Below are 14,099 nucleotides of genomic sequence, written 5' to 3'. Positions count from 1 at the left end.
GGGTTCTGCCCTCTGGTGGTCGCCGCAGGCTCGCGGGAGGGGTGGGCTGCTGGGCTTCTGCTTCCTGTTTGGGAATACGGAAGGGGTTCTGAATGTGGGCCAGCCGCGGGGACTGCGTGATGATGATGCCTTATTAGTAGCTGCTCCTTCTGTGAAGGAGAGTTGAGAGCATCACCCTTTATCTTGCTGAGCCTCCCAACCATCCAAGGCAGGCTCTAACCCCATTCTACAGATAAGCAATCTGAGGTCCTTACCAACAAGACTGTCCAAGATCAACAGTTACCACCCAAAAAGCTGGACCTTGAGATTAGATTTTAGGAAGGAAACCATGAGAACTCAAGGCGGGGGACTGTTGTTCTGGACTGTTTCTGCCCTGACCTGGTTCAGGTGCCCTCTCTTGGTGGCACCCAGGGCCTCTCCTGGTCTGGCTCAGCTGACCTGCTCAGCCACCCCCATCACTTCTGCCCAGGCCTTCGGTGCCTGGGCTTCTGCGGGCTTTGTGCCATTCCCTCTTCTCTTTGGCAGATTCCTAGTTCCTCCCCTGAGACTTCCTGTGGCTGATGCAGCTGGGCCTGCTGCTCCCTTCTGTGCAGCTGGGCAGGAGACACAGTAGCTAAGGGCAAAACTGTGCCAAGTGGAGGCCTGCACAGGGGCCCAGGGGTGCAGAGGCCAAAGAGCTGGCCTTCACAGGTGAAAAAGATTTATCTGGTGAAAAAATCCAGGAGAGTGTAAAAGCTCAGATGTAAGAGAGCTGGATATTTTGAGAGAAATGGGGAGGAGGCAAGGCCTGAGGCTGGTGTGTGTGTGTGTGTGTGTGTGCGCGCGTGCACGCGCGGGATGGGGGGTGGGGGTGGGGGTGTCTAGGGCTATTTTGGACTGTATCCTGCATCCTGAGAGAGCTTCAGGGCATAGAATCATCAGGAAAAGGCCAAAAACCAGGTGAGGTTACCATGCCCTGGTCTGGGTGGAGGAGACAGGGAAGGGGGGGATGCAGGAAGAACCCCAGCTTCCTTGTTTTGAGAGGCTGGGACTTCTGACCTTCTGAGCAACATCATCAGAAGGCAGAGTTGTGGGCTACGACTCTCCATCTCTCCTCTGTAGCTGGGGGAAGACCTGCCTGTATTTAGCTACTTTTAAACTTGATGAAAGACTGGTTAAATTGCAATACCATTACTTACAAAGATGTTCTCAATATGATATTAAGCAAAACAAATATTGGATGAAAGGATAACAACAAAACAAATAAAAAAACCAGTGCACGTGTTATGATTTTCTTTTCGTCATTGTATTTCTGTGTTGGATTCGCAGGAAAAAGGCTGATAGGATGAACCTCTTGGTCTCCAGAAGATATCGTTAGGGAGCAGAGTTATAGGAGCCTTCACTTTCTGCTTTGTGGTTTTGTGGTATTTGAATATTTTCCCACAGCATATCCTATTTAATAATTTAAAACGATGTTCTGCATATCAATGCCTTCCTGTCTAATATAGTACTCTAATCAGGTTAACAATTTTCTTTTCTTTCTTTCAGTACTGGAGATGGAACCCAGGGCCTCATGCATACCAGGCAAACTGAGCTACCCTGGGTCCCCAGCCCCAGCTTAACAACAACAACAAAAATAATAATAACTTCTTGGTACCAGGGATTAAACCCAGGGGCACTTTACCATTAAACCATGTCCCAGCCCTTTTTGTTTTTTAGTTTGGAACAAGATATCACTAAGTTGCTTAGGGCCTCACTAAGTTGCTGAGGCTGGCTTTGAACTTTCGGTCCTCCTGCCTCAGCCTCCTGAGTTGCTGGGATTACAGGCGTGGGCCACTGCACCTGGTTTGACAGATTTTTATCAAGTTTTTATTTGCTCACTTTATCACCCAACTTTCCTCATTCCTAAGATGATGCATTGACAATAATATCTTTTTTTTATTAGTGCATTATAACTATACATGATAGTGGGATTCATAAGGCCCTATTAGTACATGCACATGACATACTTGATCCGTCTCATTCCCAGCACCCCCCTTTCTCTCCCCGTTGCCCTCTCCTGACCTGCACTACACTCTGCTGGTTTCCCTTCTTTCCCTGTGATTTTAATGGATGCACTATAGAGAGGGTTGTGCTGGCTCCTCATGTGCAGGAAGAGCTTGGTTGGGCAGATCCCCTTTACCAGGGCCTCCCCCCCTCTCCCTTCCTCTCTTCTGCTCTGTTGGCCTTCTTCATGGATCCACCCCTCCCCTCCTTTTTTTTGGCTATAATGACTTTTTAACAACTCTTAAACACCTTTAAGAGAGTCATGGGAGCTTCTAAGGATGGCCTTCAGGGGCAGTGGAGAGAGCACTGTATTGGGAGTCCAGAGAATTGGGCTTCGGTCTAGGCTCGGACCGGCCTGCTGGGCCCACTGGTTAGGATTATTCAGAAGCAGACATAGTTAATGAAGTCTCCTGGGTTATGTGTTAGTTTGCTGTAACAAAAGGCCACACACGGGGTGGTTTGAACAACAGTAGTCCCTCATGGCACAGCCGGGAGGACAGAGGTCTGAAGTTGAGGTGTCATGGGTCCCTTCCTTCCAAGGCTGAGGGAGAATTGTGCCAGGCCTCTCCCCTGCTCTAGGTGGTTTCCTTGCCATCTGTGGCATTCTTTGGCTTGTGGAGGTGACACTCTGACCTCTGTCCTCATGTCAACATGGTGTCCTGAGTATGTGGGTCTGTCCAAATTCCCCCTTCTTATAGGATTATAAGGATTACAGCCACCCTACTCCAGAGTGACCTCATCCTAATAACGCCTGCAATGGTCCTGTTTTCCAACAAGGTCACATTCTGGGATGCTGGGGGCCTCACTATATGAATTTGGGGGACACAGTTCAATACAGAACAGACTATAGGGATTCAGACTCCTTCCAGGATGTATGATGGATAAACCCATCTTTCACTCAGTCCCCACTGTGTGCCAGGAACACATGATGTTCCCTTCAATCCCGGTCATCTCCTAGGAACAGCATCAGCTGCATTTTATGGATGAGAAAATGAACAAAAACTTCAAGGGGTCAAGTGACTTGTCCAAGGACACAGGCATGGGTGGAGGGCCTGGCAGAGGAAGCCACTCCCGCTGGACTCTGAGAGCCAGTGCTTTGTTCGGGCCTGGGGCAGGCAAGCTGACTAACACCAGACTACTCCTGGTTCCCCAGGTGCTTCCTTGATAAATTTCAGCAATTAGACACATTGCATTTGCAATCCAATCAAGCCTCTGGGATGTGATTTTAAAACTCTCAGATAGATAATTACATTAAAAATAGCAGTCAAATGGCACGCTCACTGGCATTCCTCACTGAAGTGTGGTGGCAGTCAGATGAGCTGGAGTTGGTCACATGTGGACGTAGGGACAGAAACTGGAGCTCAGAAAGACCTGGCCCCACCGCACAGCAAGGAGCACCCTGCCAGGTCTGGGGACCAGGGCCTCTGCATGCTAGGCGAGCACTGTACCATGGAGCTACATCCCCAGACTTTAAAATTTTTTTTTAGACAAGGTCTTGCTAAATTGCTGAGGCTGGCCTCAAATTTGTGATCCTCCTGCCTAAGTCTCCTGAGTAGCTGGAATTACAGTCATGTGCCACCCCGCCTGGCTCTTAACATTTTTTTTTTCCAGAGGAAAAACATCCCACAATAAACAGCTTTACTTTAGCTGTTTATATAAAAAATATAAACTCCATGGTTTATCTTTGGAAGACTCTAGATTCCTGGCGCTTGTGGAAATGTTCAGCATTGGAGAAAATATTCTGGGGCATGGTCCTTATTTTCCTTATTCTGCAACTTCCTACTGATGGGCAGCTGACTTCATGCTGGGAGAAAAGTTTTGGGTGGATTATATTTCTGAAGATCTGAGCCCTGCTGGGATATCTGCGGGCGGTGGTGGTTGCAACCCCCACCTGGAGCAGCAGGGGGCAGCCTGTAGCTAGGAATCCTCCACCAGGCCTGCAGAATCACTGTGGTTCTTCCAGCCCTCCATGGTCAACTGTGACTGTTTCTGATCCAAGACAGAAAACAAGTGCGACATCCAAAGAAGGAGTCCATGGAGGAGGCAGCAGTGGGCTGGGGGGTCAGGTGCTCACAGACAGTCCTTCTCAACAATGGATTCCAGCAGGGTGAACAGGTAGGCCCAGGCATCTGCCAATCAGAAGGGACGCAGAGCCTCCTGCTGCTCAGGCGTGGGGGCCTGGGATTGGGCAGCAGCTATTCCCTGGTTGATGTGAGTGCTATCAATATGCTCCCAGGCCACCTGATGAGGGCTGTGGGTGCGCTCTGTGTGGTGGGATTGCTAATGAGGACATGAGTCTGGGGAGCGGCCTAGGCTGCTTTGCTTTTGCCCTTCCAAGCCTGCATCTGAGCCCAGGACTTGCCCGGCCCTGCTGACCTGTACAGGGGGCCCAGCTGGCTCCCACACCTCAGCTGGGATTAGCCTAACTCCTGGCTGAGTAGTTTGGGAGCCCTGCTTGTCCCTGGCTGCTGTGTGTGGGGTCTCCCTGGGGGTCTGACTCAAGGAGTTGGGAATCAGCCTCTGATTCTGCACAGTAGGTGTCTGATGGGAGGCTCTAATAAGGAGCTTGGGAATGGGGTTACTGGGGAGGGGCTGAGGACACTGCCAACTAGTGACAACTAGGAGATTCTGTCTCAGAGACCTCCTATAGTGCTGCCCTTTGCTGTTGGGGCAGGAGCTAACCCCTGGCCTGACCCTCAGGTGAGGCTGCAGGGACCAGGACAAGGCCTGTCAAGCAACTTGACTGGCAGGTGTTTCTGAGCCAGCAGAGACCAGGAGAGAGAAGGTTGTGGGTGTCCTGAGGGAAAGGCCAGCATTGTGGCACAGACACCACTATCTGGCTCCATCTGGCTCTGGAACCAGGGGCTGGGGGCCAGGTGCGCATGTCCCTGACTGGCTGGCTTCTACTGCTACATCAAAAATGCTCTTTTGCCCAGGCCCACCTGAATTTGTGCTGTCCTTCTGGTGGAGTGCTTGAGTTCCAGCTGCTGAGAGGAGTGGGAGAGCTAGTCCTGCTAAGGCTCCAGGCTCAGTGTCAACCACTTGGCTGAAAGGACATGAATGAGGTCATATTGCCCATATGAGCATCACAGTCCTCAGATCCCTCCCAGCTACCCTGCCTTCTGTGTCTACAGAGGGCTACGGAGTGGACCAGAGAGTGGCAGGACCGAGGGGTGTCGATGACAGGGCTCCTTTGCTCCCTGTCAGGTGGGGCTGTTGTGCTGTGACTGCTCAGTGGGCTGCATCCCTGCCACCTGTGCCTTCTCGATGGAGTCCTCCAGGGATGGGATGCTCAAGCCCGATAGCTGGGGCAGCTTGCCAGGTAGCTGGGTCAGGCGGGGAGCAGAGGAGGGGGAATAGCATAGCAGGCAGAGGGAACAGCGTGGACAAAGGAGTGAAGGTGAGGGTGGCATAAATTGCAAGTAGTGCCTGTGGCTGGAGCCCAGGTGATGGGGGAGGTGGGTGAAGATGGGAAGGAACTAGAGGCTTTGAGGGGCAAGAGGTCTCCCGTGGGGCAGTGGGCAGATGGTGGAGTGGGTGCCCCTGATGGATTTGGTTGAGGTGGGCACACCTGCTTACAGCTCAACATACCCTGTGGGCCATGGAGGATGGCTGGGAACAGCCTGGGGCTGAGGGCCGGCTCTTACCCCTGTAGACTGATGCCTGTGGCCTTAGTCCCTCTCTGACCCAGCAAGACAAAAGGCTGCCCGATGCGGTGCTGGCCTGATGGGTGGTGAAGGAGCAGCTTTGGTTACCTGGAGACAGAGGGTGTGGGTGGTGGCTGGTTGGGGTGGGTGAGGGGGACCTGGCCAGGTGGAGCGTGGGATCTGCGTCAGGCCAAGCTTCCTCCTGGCTCCTCTTCACCCAGAAGCCCCTCCTGTCTTCCTCCCTGGAGAATGGACATCCTCACCCCGACCTGCCCCTGAAGGACAGGAGGAGAAGGCGGGTGCCAGGGCCATTGCCGTGCTCGTCCACAGTGGGGCTGTTCTTGACTCCAGAACTGACCATCAGCTCCCAGGCCTGCAGCTTGCTGAGCACGGACCTGGGCCTCCTCAGCCTCGGACAGTGTGCGGCTGCCCGCTCTGTCTCCCTCTTTCTCTGCGTTGTGTGGTGCTGGGGCTGGAACCCAAGGCTGTGGCACGCGAGGCAGGCACTTTGCCACTGAGCTACACCCCAGCCCCCTCTATCCATACCCATCCCATTGTTCTGTTTCTTTGGAAAACCTTGGCAAGGAACATGGGGGTCACTGAGATGATCTCACCCGAGGAACGGCCAGGTCAGGTGGTGGAGGGGCTCCGTGTGGCCTTGACCTCCTGAGCGCTCAGGTCCTGCGCTCTGGTTTCCCAGCAGGTCGGTGCTCCCCCTCTGCCATCTCCCAGAGAAGTGCCCGAGCCCGGCTTCTGAAGGAAGAGGAGCGTATGCCCAAGGGCCACGGAGAACATCGCACCTCTAAGGGTGAGGGCTGGGAAGTGGAGAGGGAGGAAGAACTCGGGGTCCCCATGCTTGGTTTTCAGAGGTGTGAGGTTCTGGCAGGAGGGGTCCACGCCCTCAAGTGTGGTGTGGGGGCGGTGGGGCAGGACACAGCTCTGGCTCCGAGCTGCTTGGCAGGGGCAGGTCCTCTTAGGTCTTCGTGCTGACAGGCACTGGCGGTGCATGCTGCCGTCTCAACGTCTTCATGTAACCCCACGAGGACACACTGCTGTGCCCCAGTTGATCAGTGAAGAAAAGAGGCTCAGCCAGAGTGATTTGCCCGAGATCTCCAGGCTGGTGGGTGTGCAGATTGGACTCCTTGTTCGGGGGTCTGAGGCCACATTCCTGCTCCTGTTCCTTACTCCCTGAGGGGAACTCTCTCTTCCCTAATCAGAGGAGGCAGGGAGGCCTGTTAAAGGAAAATGTCTGACAATGATTTCGAGGAGAAAGTGATACTGGAGGCAAATGATGGTGGGAAATGATGTGTGCTGATGGAACGTTCATAATTCCTGGCTCATTAGTATGCCAGTGTTAATCTTGTTTTAATCACTGCGAAGGCCACTAGCAGCCTCCTAAGATATATTGATTCTGTAAACTGGAGAGGAACCTGTCAATCAGGAGGGGGTCCCTGGGGGTCTCCACACACAGTCCAGGGAAGATGTTTGCTCCAGAATTCTCCACCCCAGTCACGGGCTTGAATTATGAGCCCTGCTCTTGTTAGAGCCATTCTGCCCATTGGGAACGAGAATGGGTTTGCACTTAGAGCTCCTGTAAGTTCTCCCGGGCCCCGGGGCACTGGAGTGGGACACCTCTTGCATTGTGCATGAGGGCTGAAATTCACTTAGTGACTGTGTGCAGAAAGGTGGTAAGACGTGGTGATGAAGAGCCAGCACTTAGAGGGAGCCCCGGGTGAGAGGCTCCTTCCCCCACGGGCTCTCAGAGCGTTCCTAGTGCGCACTGGCCCAGGGCAGTGCTGGTGGCTGGGGTGGTGTGCGCACACCCTCCTTTAGGGCTTCGCTCTGTAAGTTTCAGGCCAGCCCTGGTAAGGTGGGAGTGTGACAGCCCCCCAGGGTTATGGCAAAATGAACCTCCCGTCCGGGGTTCAGTTCCTGTGAGGCGCAGGCATCCGGTTGGCATGGTGTTGACTGGCACCATGCCAATGCTGTTGAAGCCCACAGACAGTGAGTGACCCCAGGAATGAGGTCCCCTGTGTTGGGTGACTTGGTTTGCTGTCACAAAGCAGGTATCTGCTGGGGAGCTGTGGGCAGCTTGGACGGGGCTGGTCTCCACAGGGAGCGCTGGTCATTTCTGCAGCTGCGGGGTGGTCCTGCCAGGCGGCTTTGTTCTTCCGGCTTCATCTGCGCTCCATCGGAACCCTGTTTATCCCAGTTTGCCTGCAGCGTGACTAATTGTCTTGTTCTCAGCTATTATGCCCATCTGTACAGATCTTCGCTATCAGAGCCTTGGGTCTCATTTATTATTACTACTTTAAATGCATATTATGGTGGCAAGAAAATTTGACGCGAGTCCCGCCCTTTCCAGAAACTTAAGTGTGCAAGATTGTACTGTCCCTGGCAGGCCTGATGGAGCCCTGCAGCCCTGGTTCCTCTTGCATAACTGAAATTTCAGGCCTGTTGAGTAGCAGCTCCCCACCCTCCTCCGGCCCCTGCCAATCACTCACTCTGCTTCTGAGCTTCACTGTTTTAGATGCTGACTCCGACGCTGGCTGGCTCCGCTCACCTACATCCTGTCCTCCAGGTGCCCATCCCAGTCTAGCACAGACAGGATTCTCCTTCTTCTCTCCTCTTCCTCCTCTTCCTCTCCCTCCTCTTCTCCTTCTCCCTCCCACTTTTCCCTCTCCCCCTCCCTCTTCCTTCCCCCTCATTCTTTTCCTTCTTCTTTCGCTCCCTTCTCTTCTTCCTCTTCCCCTTCCCTCCCTCTCCCCTCCTCCTCCTTCTTCCTTTAAAAGAAAAGCTGAGTAAGGTTGTGTTGTGTGTAACACCACATTTTCTTCTTCTATTTATCCACCAGTGGATTCTTAGGTTGCTTTCGTGTCTTGGCTATTGTGAATAGTGCTGCAATGAACATAGGATCCTGATTTCAATTCTTTTGGATAAATAAGTGGTGTTGGCAGTTCTATTATAACTTTTTTGAGGAACCTCCATAATGTTTTCTTTTGCTACTGAACCCAGGGTGCTTTACCACTGAGTTACATCTTAGCCCTTTTTATTTTTTATTTTGAGACAGGGTCTCACTAAGTTGTTGAGCCTTGCTAAGTTGCTGAGGCTGGCCTTGAACTTGTGATGCTCCTGTCTCAGCCTCCCAAGTCACTGGGATTACAGGTGTGCGCCATGCCACCTGGCAATCCACTCTTTTCAATAATGGCTGCATCATTTCTATCACCAGCACACAGTTCAGATATTGCCACACCCTTGCTCTCATTTACCTTTTGCTTTATTTTTTTGGTAGTAACCCAGGGGTGCTTTGCCATTGAGCCACATCCCCAGCTCTTTTTATTCCTTTTTTTAAATTGTAGATGGACACAAGATCTTTATTTTTGTTTGTATTTTTATGTGGTGCTGAGGATTGAACCCAGGGCCTCATGCATTCGAGGCAAGCGCTCTACTACTGAGCCACAACCCCAGCCTTTTTTTATTCTTTATTTTGAGACAGGGTCTTGCTAAGTTGCTTAGGACCTTGATAAATTGCTGAGGCTGGCTATGAACTTGCTCCTCCTGCCTCAGCCTTATTTATTATTATTATTATTACTATTATTTTTTATAATAACACTCTTAGCAAGTGTTATGCATCTTTATGCATCTTGTTGTGACTTTGATTTGCATTTCCCTGATGATTAGTGTTGCTAAGCATCTTTTCATATACCTATTGGCTATTTGTATATCTTCTCTGGAGAAATATCTATTGAAATCCTTTGCCTATTTTTAAATAATGTTATTTGCCTCTTTTCTATTGAGTTGCAGGGGTTCCTGATATACTGGGGTGTTAATCCTTTATCAAATATATAGTTTGCAAATATTTTTTTCCATTCCATAGATTACCCTTTTCAATCTGTTTCCTTGTTCTGTAGGAACATTTTATTTTTCTTTTTAAAAAATATTTTTAGATGTACATGGACATGATATCTTTATTTTTTATTTTTTAATGTGGTACTAAGAATCAAACCCAGTGCTTCACACGTGCTAGGCAAGTGCTCTACCCCTAAGCCACAACCCCAGCCCCTGTAGGAGCATTTTACATTCCAAAGAGTTAGCCGGGAGGCTGAGGCAGGAAGATTGGGAGTTCAAAGCTAGACTCAGCAACCTGAGCAACTTAGCAAGACCCTGTTTCAAAACAAAACAAAACAAACAAACAAAAAAAAAACAAAGAGTTTGGGAATGTGGCTCAGTGGTTAAGCTCCCCTGGATTCAATCTCCAGTACTAAAACAAAAGAATGAAGTTGGAGCCTGTTACGAGCCGAGATGTTCATGGGTGGCATGTGGGTCACCGTGCATGGAAGCCTCGTGGGTAGAGACATCTAGTGTCTGAGAATAACCAGTGGAAATTTCCTCTGGTCAATTGCCCAGGGACAATGTGAATCTCTTTCCTGCTCTGCCATGGCCCATACAGTACCTGAGATGGGTGTGACCTGCCAAGGCATCAATAAACCTGCTGACTACAAGATATCAGGAAGCAAGACTCTGCCTTTGAAACCTTACCCCTGCCTTTGATGTACCCCCTTAAATAAACCACCGAAGCCATTTTCTCTTTGTCTAGTTCCAGAACCCATGTTCTTTGCATTATGTAAATATATTTCTGAGTGTCTGTGTTTTGTTACTTATTAATTATCTGAGATTGTAAGTTTTAGGAGGCTGGGATTCACCTGGGCAGGAAGAACCCTGCAAAGAGACGCTGGCTCCGTCGTCCCCTTGAAAGGCAACTTTGTCTATACCTCAGACAGAGATCAACTCAAAATCATTTAAAGACTCAAATGTTTTTCCTGAAACTAAAAAACTTCCAGGAGAAGACGTAGGAGAAGAGTGACATTGATCTTGGCCATGATTTCCAGGGTATGACCCCAAAAGCACCATCAGCAAAAGTGAGAATGAGCAGTGGGCTTCGTCAGAACCTTGGGGTTCATTTAACCAGCGCGCGGTTCTCTTTCTGGGGAGAATTGAAACCAGGCCTCTCACGACTCCCCTCAGCCCTGTCCTCGCCTGGGCTCTGGCCTTGCCAGGTGCCCACCTTCCGCCTGCGCTTCTCCCTGGACTCTGATCCAGGTTGGCCCCACTTGCCCTTCAGACTCGTTTTAAAGCCTTCCCATAGCCAGGTCCCCACCCGGCTCTCCGGTGGCCTCTGTCACTGTCCCCTCATTGCCTTCATCACTCTCGAGTTATTTTGCTCACTGTCTCTTTTCTTTGCTAGAAGTAAAATTCCACAGATGCACCTCCAGGTCCACCTGCAGCATGCCCGGTGCCATTCCACCTGGAGACACGGAGGGCAGGCGGGAGGCTGCAGATCCCCACAATTGTCGTCCCTGTTTGATCCCTGGATCCTGAGGAGCTGGACAGGAGCCCCAGGTCCTGCATTCCTTGGGAGCCGCTGGTCCTTGGGCAGCCCCCCCAGGGCCTCTGCTGTCCTTCTGCATCACCGAGGACAGCCAGGCGCTCTCCCTTTAGAAATGCTCTCTCAGGACCCCTGAGCCTTGCCGCCAGCCTCAGTTCTGATCCCTAGAGCTGCCGAGAGCAAGACCTGCCCAGGATGGCTCTCCAGCCACCGAGGCTGTCTCTCAGATTCTGAGGAGGCAGCTCTTCTCAGGACGGGCCCCAGGCTCCTAAACATTGTCCTGTGGCATGCTTTCTAGTTGTCTGGCTGTCATCTCCTTATATCAGGGTCCCCAGGAACCTGGGAGGTTCCAGGAGTCTTTCAGGGTGTCTGTGAAACCCTGATATTGTCTGTGACCTTCTTAGCAGGTGTGTGGTTTGGGGGTGGGCAGAGGATCTGGAGGCTTCCTGGCTGCTCTCAAATGGGATCCGGGCTGTGCCCGGGAGCTCTGGGCTGTCCCAGGCCAGGCTTGCCTTCCACAGGGATGCCTTCTCCTTAACAATGACCACTTACTATGAGTGGCCCTGTCTTAATGACACTCTGTCACATTCGGCCTTTCCCGGGGTCCTTGCCACTCCCTCGGGGTGCTCAATTCTGTGAGTCAGAAGTCAGGTTCCCGGGGTGTCTGGGTATGTCCTGGAGCCGCGTCCTTAGGTGTGCAGGTTCAGCACGGAGGCACCTTCCCGGCCTGCTTTGCGTCACTAGGAGGTGAGTTTACTGTCAACAAAGCAGTTTCCTCCATTAACACGGCTCCGCTGTTTTCTTTTGGTAAATATTTGCTGCTGTTTCCTCCCATCAGTTTATTTTAAAGATGAAGCTTTATGTTTAAGTATGTTTCTTGGAAACAGCAGAAGCCTGTTCTTAAAAAAATTCTATTCGACGACTTCTGTCTTTCACCTAGCAAGTTTAGTTCATTTATATTTATTGTAATTGTTGATAACTTACATTTATTTCCTACCATCTTATTTGGTACATATTTGGTACTGCCTTTTGGAAACTCATTTCCATTCTCTGTTACTTTGAAGGTTATAAATTGTATTTCTCTTTCTTAGCTCTTTGAAAATTGCTTAATTGCTAGTGGATTTCTTTAAAATTCTAACATATGTATACATATATATTTTTTCTAACATATATATTTAATTTCTGAAGTTATGCAATTTTTCTGTCCTTCTCTCATCTTGTCTAAAATACAAGAATTTTAGAATGCTTTTTACTATAATTACCTAGTCCCATTTTAAGCTATTTTTTAGCCAGTTTTTTGGTTCCTTTTTATTACTCCTCAAGTGAGTTATGGTTGCTTCATTTAGTCCGAGCTTATTTAGCCTGTTGGCCTATTTCCTTTCTTTGCTAATCTGGAGCCTTTCTTCTGGGTTCCACCTTCTTCTCTTTGAAGACTTCCTTTAGAACTTCCTCTACCGAGGACCTGTTGGTAAGTTCACTTAGCTTCTACTTCCCTGTAGGTAACTTCATTTCCCGTCATTCTCAAGGGATGATTTCACCAGTTGTACAGTCCTACTTTTTTTTTTAATATTTGTTTTTTAGTTATCGGTGGACACAACATCTTTGTATGTGGTGCTGAGGATCGAACCCGGGCCGCACGCATGCCAGGCGAGCGCGCTACCGCTTGAGCCACATCCCCAGCCCCTGTACAGTCCTACTTTGACGATGATTTTTATTTAGAGTTTTGAAACCAATATCACGTCATGTTCTGGCTGATGCCGCTGTACATCATCTGCCTGCCTCACACCAAGGGGAAGTCCCCTCCCTGTTGCTGTCCACAGTGTCCCTCCAGCTTTGGGATCTTGCTTTTGACCGCATCTTGAGTCTCAGGACTCTCCCTGGCCCTTGGCAGGTGGATTCTCCTTTGCTTTCTGCATTTTCTTATTTTGTGCAGAACCTGCCAGATGCATGTGAGCTGGTCCCTCTGATCCTAGCCGCTGCCTCTCACCTTCCCATCGCCCCCCAGTCGCTGTCTGTGGCTCGCCCTGCACATCTTTGGCTGCACCTCCAGCCCACTCTCCCCACCCCACCAGCTCATTTCTGCTTTACTCATCCATTGAATTTTTATTTTTAGTCATATTTCTTCCTCCAAAAAATTTTTGATTTTGTTTCTTATTTATTCTTTTTCTTCTGTGTTTTGTTTGTTTGTGTTTTGAATTTTAAATGTTTTAAATGTATTTTAAATGTTTTAAAACTTAATTTGTATGCTGCACCCACTCCTTCCACTCCCTGGAAACCCTGCTGGCTGGTGCCTGGTTCTCGAGCCCATGATGGATCCTCTGGGGAGCACTGGGTGGAGAGGCAGCACAGGTTAGGGGTTCAGAGAGCAGACTGGGACCAGACTTCCTGGGTCTGAAACTCACCTCTTTTCGTTTGCTGTGTATTCTTGAGGAAGTTTCTTTTTCTCTTCATGTCTTCATTCTTTCCCATTCTGAATCCAGGGATAGGAATGATACTAACAACAATAATAATGAGAATAAGAATACCTATCATTATGGGGTATGGTGCACATGTCTATAATCCCAGCAGCTTGGGAGGCTGAGACAGGAGGATTGCAAGTTTAAAGCCAGCCTCAGCAACTGAGAGACACGCTAAGCAACTTAGTGAGACCCTGTTTCAAAACAAAACACAAAAAGGGCTGGGGATGTAGCTCAGTGGTAAAGTGCCCCTAGCTTAAATTTCCAGTAGCCAAAACAACAAACAAACAAACAAACAAAAACCTACCATTAAGAGAATGTTGTGAGGATCAAGTGGGACAGTACCTGTAAAGGATTTAAAATGGAATTTGGTGTGTGTCAATCCTTAATGAGGCTAATCTTTTATTGACTTGGCTTCTCCCAACCCCGCACCCCCACTGGTACATGGGATTGAACCCTGGCTACATCCCTAACCCTTTTTATTTTTTATTTTGAGACAGGGTCTTGTAAGTTGCTGAGGCTGGCCTCAAACTTACCATCCTCCTGCCTCAGGCTCCTGAGTCACTGGGATTACAGGTGTGTGCC

The sequence above is a fragment of the Marmota monax genome, unplaced genomic scaffold (assembly GCF_021218885.2).
Source record: "Marmota monax isolate L192 unplaced genomic scaffold, Marmota_monax_Labrador192_F-V1.1 WCK01_AAM20220418_F8-fsc00010, whole genome shotgun sequence".
Lineage (NCBI taxonomy): Eukaryota > Metazoa > Chordata > Mammalia > Rodentia > Sciuridae > Marmota > Marmota monax.
This window is presented reverse-complemented; position numbering follows the sequence as displayed.